This window comes from Anguilla anguilla, chromosome 6 (genome assembly GCF_013347855.1).
Source record: "Anguilla anguilla isolate fAngAng1 chromosome 6, fAngAng1.pri, whole genome shotgun sequence".
Classification (NCBI taxonomy): domain Eukaryota; kingdom Metazoa; phylum Chordata; class Actinopteri; order Anguilliformes; family Anguillidae; genus Anguilla; species Anguilla anguilla.
The window spans coordinates 42,095,038-42,101,270 of NC_049206.1; the positions used below are offsets into that span (position 1 = coordinate 42,095,038).

At 38.4% G+C, this 6,233-nt stretch overlaps 1 long non-coding RNA gene across 1 annotated transcript; it reads right to left on the bottom strand.

The window, feature by feature from the left end:
* Positions 1 to 136: 136 nt before the first annotated feature.
* On the bottom strand, positions 137 to 1,538 carry LOC118229812. The gene is made up of 3 exons (XR_004765732.1): positions 1,524 to 1,538; positions 643 to 728; positions 137 to 185 (listed from the first exon to the last, which is right to left on the bottom strand). It is a non-coding gene; the product is annotated as an uncharacterized LOC118229812 (long non-coding RNA).
* Between the last annotated feature and the right edge of the window lie 4,695 nt (positions 1,539 to 6,233).

A 6,233-nucleotide genomic window follows, 5' to 3' on the forward strand; every position in this document is an offset into this window, starting at 1 on the left:
CCAGTCACAGCTATTCATTACAATTTACACAAAAAATATGCTGCTGATGAAGATGATGGTTAAAATAAAATCATTGCATATGTGCATGCGTGCTTGTGTGTGTGTACTCACCTGGTGATACTCATGCAGGGGTCCAGGTAGTTGATGTGACCACAGCAAGCTGTTTGTCTTCGTCTCTGCCTTAACTGCCAAATTCAGCACAAGTTAAAAAGTTAAGTCAAAAAGAATTGGGCTAAATATAACATGTGACCAAAAAACACATTTTTGTGCAACATTTAACACACATTTTAATGCGCAACAAAAAGAAACAATACTGGTTGTGTATTTGCACCACTGTGCTCAAATTGTGTAAAACCAGATGTAAGATGACTAGAGAAAATGTTTTCATAAAAAGTGGTACTGTTTTTAAACAAACTAACTGCTTTAAGTAGGAAAATGCCATAAAAGGAAATACTCTCAATTAGAAAAGACTGGAATTGATATAGAATATAAAGGTTCATTGTGATTTGTAAAATTATATATGTTATGTAGTTTATCTCTGTATGTACATTTTTTGTGTATTATGAAATTATAAAAATAAGTAGTTATTTAAAAACCAAAAAATTCATCAGCCGCTTCTCACAGTGCCGCACGGCACCTTACTAGAGATACTCAGGCATGCCACTTGCTGTTGGATTGTGCCTTGGCTTTCCACTTGGCCTGGTCCAGTTGTTCTGTTTGCTGTCAGTCTGGAGGAGGGAGAAAAGCAGACAGAAATGTGCGACAGGGTTGGAGGATACCAAAGTAGAGAGGGTATTACAATCAGTATGAGGCAGTGCTCAGAAAACATTCTTCATGCTTTTTTCCTTCCTCTTTCCTTTCTCACACTAAGAATCTAAGGCTAAATCCACTTCCTACTGCATCACATCCTGTCAACAAGGATGTTGATCCAATGAGTGTTCTTTAGCACATTATGGAGTTTTGTGGATGCACATCCTGCCCCTTATGTCTGTTGGTTTCACCATATACCTTAAGTTTTAAGCGGCCATTGAGAATTATGAATTTGCAGAAGCCCTGCACATTCTCTGTGCAACTGACCAGCTATATCACTGTTATCATGGCAAACTTCATACCAACAGTGACCAGCAGGGGGGCTCTTGAGATTTGTGATGGTGCAAATGTCATGAAGGAATCATTTGCTTCTTTCTTCAGCTCTGCCGCTTTCTCTTCTTTCTTAATTTTCTAAAGGCTTGTCTTGTTTTACTCCTTATTCTTAATTATTCATTTTTTGCTTCTCCTCAATCATCTCTCGAAGGCCTTCCTCTTTTTCTCCACATTCTTAATCATCATAAAACATGCTACTGTAAGTTCCACCTCAATCATCTTCTCAAGTTCTCCTGCATCTTATTAATGTTCTTCTAATGTTCTGCTTCGTTCACCTCATTATTAAAAATCACCATAAACTCTGCTTCCCTTTTCTCCTTCTCAGTCATCATCTTCAGGCACGCCTTCTCTTCCTTCTTAATTTTCTCCGTAAGGCTCACCTTTTTGCTCCTCCTCCTTAATCATCTTCTTCAAGCTCATCTCTTTCTCCTCTTCAATCACCAAAGGCGTGGCTCGCTGGCTTCACTTTTTCTTATTTTCTTCCCAAGTCCCTCTTTCCCCACATTTGTCCTCTTCTCCTTTGGTCAGACCCTTTTTTGGAGCCATCCTCCTCTTCATCTTCTTCCCCCATCATTGCCCCAACCTATGCTTTCTTGCTTCCTCTTCATGCTTCCTCCTCTTCCCCTGTTTGGGTCGAAACTGTCCCTCTCTCTATTTTTAATTTTTTTGGCCATCTTTTCTTCCCTCTCCTATATTCCTGCCACAGCCTCACCCTCCTCGTCTCTCTTTTCTTCTGTCTCTTTCTTTGCCTTTCTCCCTCCCACTCTTTGTCCCTCTCCTTCTTCTCTCTCTTTTGAGCAACAGTGAATCAGGAGACTTGAATAAAATCCAGATCAGTAAATTGCTCAGTCAATCTGTTAATTAATTAATGAAAATGCACACACGTTTGGTGAGCTACTGGGGGGCTACACACAGGTTTACACTCCAATTTCTCTTTCAATGCAGGGCATGACCTGCATTTGTATTCTTGCATACAAGTGTGCTTGTGCACTTGATAGTAGTAGACCATGGAGCTTACTTGTGCTGTGTGTACACACCACCGAGTATGTGAAATAATCATTTAAAAGAAAATAAAGATGCAAATTTAGAATTTCAAAACCACAAAGCATGTTAACACACAATTTTGTTTAGAAGCATTACGTGATACCTCAGCTACAGTCCTCTTATGTGTTCTAGGTAAGAATCACAGATTCGATGTATTACCAAGTCAGAGGGTCAGCTCTGTTCTTTGCATTGAAAGCACTGCTGTCATCTGCTGTTGAAGCTAAATGTTCCAATTTTAAGCATCATATGAATATTCATTACTGGAAATCTCCCAGAACAACACTTATGGAAATGGATTTGAATTTAGGCGCACCTCTTCATGAATAAACTGTAATATAGCACTGAAAACAACTGTTAACAATTAGAGCCTTAAAGTGCTAAGAGAGGTCAATCTGGTTGCCATTGTACAGTCATTATGATCCTGGACAGCTTTCTTCTTATGTCTTTTAATGTAACATTAGTTGAGTTGCTAACAAATCCAAATCATTATGCCTTTAATGATTGGCAGCAGCATTGTACTGAAAATAACATAAGTGTGCAGGACCCATAAGACATTTTGTTGTAGAGCAGGTTGTCAGGTCAGATGGAACATTAAGAACCTCAACGAGGAGAAATGCAAGCACAAGCTAAGTGGACAATTTGTAACACATTAATTAAAAATCAATTGTAAACACAAAACCATATACTGTACATTTCACTCACAATAATAATAATAATAATCATCAGATGACAGCTGTATTGGGTATCACCTCTGGCAGTATGCATGCATGTATGAGTTTTGGAACATTAATTCTATTTTTTCAACTGCCTGCATTCTGACCAAATCTGACATCTGTCCACTGTGACATCATAGAAGCTAGGTCTCCTGGGAATCTTGGGATACCTTAATTTTCTGCCTACCACATGGCTTAATTTCCTAGACTAGGAACTCATGTGTCAGTGTCTTTTCATAGCAGAAAAATATACATCAGTTTACACTAGTATGGCTAATCAGTTTCAAGGCTCACTCAGTAATTTTGCTTGCTAAGTGATAGAAATGACACAGATGGCAACCGAGTACCTCATAGATCATGGGACTCATAATTTTTAACGTCTTTCAATGGCGTCTAGGTAACCTTGTAAACAACTTTGCTCAGCATTCTCAGCCTTTGTTACTGTTGCTGTACCCATAACACTACTGTAGCAATATCCAGTGCATCTGAGGTAGTTGGTTAATTCCTATTGATATTTTACCTAATGAAGCTTGGTTTATTTCTTTACATAGTTTACCTAACAAGTGAGGGATGAGTTAGTTTCCATGGGTATAAAATGCACAAGGGCTACAAAAACAATGATATCAAAAACAAAGGAAAATTATGAAATGCAGAAGATGGATATCATTATATTTTATTTATAATAATAATAATAATAATAATAATTATTATTATTATTATAATAATTAGATTAGTATTTTTTTATTAATAATTAATATTGCTGTTGTTGTTTTTGTTGTAACCCAGTCATATGGGTTTCAAATCCATATTATCTCAATAAACAGTATAATCAATCAAAAACATGTTTGCACAGCATCTGAGGTGAATCTGGACGTTTACTTACAGGGCAGGAGGATGTTGTAGTCCCAGGAAATCCAAAATACTGGTTCTAATGGACTTATCCAGTGCATTGTAGGGAGTGAAGCAAACTATACTGGCTGTTTATCCAAATGCAATCAGTTCATATTGGTTCTATAGCATCTCGCCCACAGTGACATAACAGAAGGAAACAAACCTGAGAATTCTAATCCACCTGAATATTCTGATGTTTTTTTTTTTTAGAATTTTTAAAGGCATGCTTTAACAGTGTATCATCCATTCAACCAAATAAGGCTATGACAAATGGCCATAATAATTGACAACGGTTTGTGTCAACAAAAATATGCAAACTCGCCTATTCTCCAGTTGTGCTGCCACACTGTTTTCTTATTAAAATCTTCAGACACAATTCTATCTTATACGCCTGAAACAGGACTTTCCATAAATTAATATGAAGCAGACATTACCACTAATGTTAGTATCTTATCGGATCTAGTCCATCCAATCCTGACAAAACTAAACAGCTATATATGCTATATCTGACGTAGAATCAATGTTCTCCTTATTCAGTCTGTTGCCAAGCCATTATCAATATAAATGAGCCTTACAAGCACAGGGTAAATGTTGGCTGACAAAGAGTGATAATATAAACACAAAATTTTTTTGTCAAGAAAGTATTCAAGTACCATCATGCTAACACCAGCATGGTCCAAATTTGATGTTAAATGGTGTTAGGCATCATGAACACATTTTTTTACGCGTAGCACATCATACATTTACAAAAACAAAGGCGTTCAGTGGAAGCCTTTCAGGGCAGTTAAAACATGCAAGTTAATTACCATTAACCATACGCAAGACTTTTTGAATTGTCGTTTAATATTGCAGTCTTAGCGGTACAGTTTCGCTCGTACCTACACGCACGAAAAATCCTCACTTCAAGTTCTGCCCTGCATTGTGAAACAGCGGTTTTGAGGTGGTTTCTGAACTATGCTAGGGAGGTTACAGAACTGAACTGGCTCAATGCGATAAGATCTGCGGAAATGGAAACCGGTGTACTGTAACCCAAAGCAAACACATTCACTAGTAATGCAATCAATGACCACTAGAGGTCACAAGTGTCTTCCTTTATTAGCTAATCTTTTTCTATGCTCTCTACCACACAGACCATTTGACTTTTTTCTAACCTTTGAGTTTTTTAACCTTGGCTAACTGCTGTCATATGGGAAGAATCAGAAAGTTGGTAATCTAGGGTTACATTCTGAGCTCTGGTCGTAAAAGTGCTATGAGTGAGCTTAGCTGTAGTATCCAGACAGTGGGAGAAGCCTTAGCAGCAGAAAGACTTGGAGGAAATATAAAGCATCTCAGTCTAAACCAGGTTAAGCTTCAGGGGAAGGTCTGCCATTCAGCCCGAAATCTCCTTCAGATAAACTGAAAAGTGTGCTAAAGCCTGTGAATTGGATGGAAGAAAAGAAAGGAGAAAAAAAAATGTTGACTCAGTGTAGAAGTATAGAAGAGGCTGGGAAAACCACACAGCGGAGATGACAGAATCAAGTGATAGAATGTTAAGAAAAGGGGGGGCAGGTACTGAACCTTGGGGGACAGTAGAGCAGCAGAGTAGTGTGATTGTTAAGGAGTTGGGCTTGTAACCCAAAAGCTGCAGGTTCAATTCCCCAGTTAAGCACTGCTGTTGTACCTTTGAGCAAGGTACTTATATCAGGCTGCATACATACTCTGTAAAAGTGTGTTAGCTGCTCTGGATAAGTGTCTGCTAAATGGCAGGAATGTAATGCAATGAAATACATAGGAGAGGAAACGGGATCCATTTCAGAGCTATGTCTGAGGTATCTATCATTGCTGGTGTGGACCGGAGGAGCAGGTGGGTAGCTGAACGTGTCAGCTGGTTTATGAGAAGAGGACTGAAGATGCCTTAGCTGAGGTAAGTGCTTCACTGATGAAGACGAAGTGAAGGCAAACTCGGAGAAGTGAGCGGCCCTGAAGCAAGACTGGAAGAACTCAGGAAGTCTAGTCTTTGAGAGATAGTGAAACAGAGGCAGTTGAGGTAGGCTTTTTGTTCAAACCAAAATAGACGTGATTAGAGACAGTGCTCGGATCAGCTGACCATAATTTGAAAAAAAAGAAGTGTAAACACAGTCCAGGAGGCAACGAACCATTTTAAATTCAAGTATACGGGTATTTGTCTCTCTCCTAATAAATGATTCTTGCAAACAAGGGTGATTGTTTATTTACTGATAAAGATGAAAAGTAATTGTTTGCCTTGCCACAGAATTAATCAGAGCAAAACAGAAAAGAGTGTGATAAAGCATTTTCTATTTGGCATGAAGTCTGAAGGTTAATGTCCGCACACTGTGTGAGACTGCTGGTCACAGAGGCCGAGGTAATATTATGGAATATATTTAAATAGGGAGTGCTTATATTTACAAGAATATTCAGATCTTGTTTAGATCTACCGGGTTA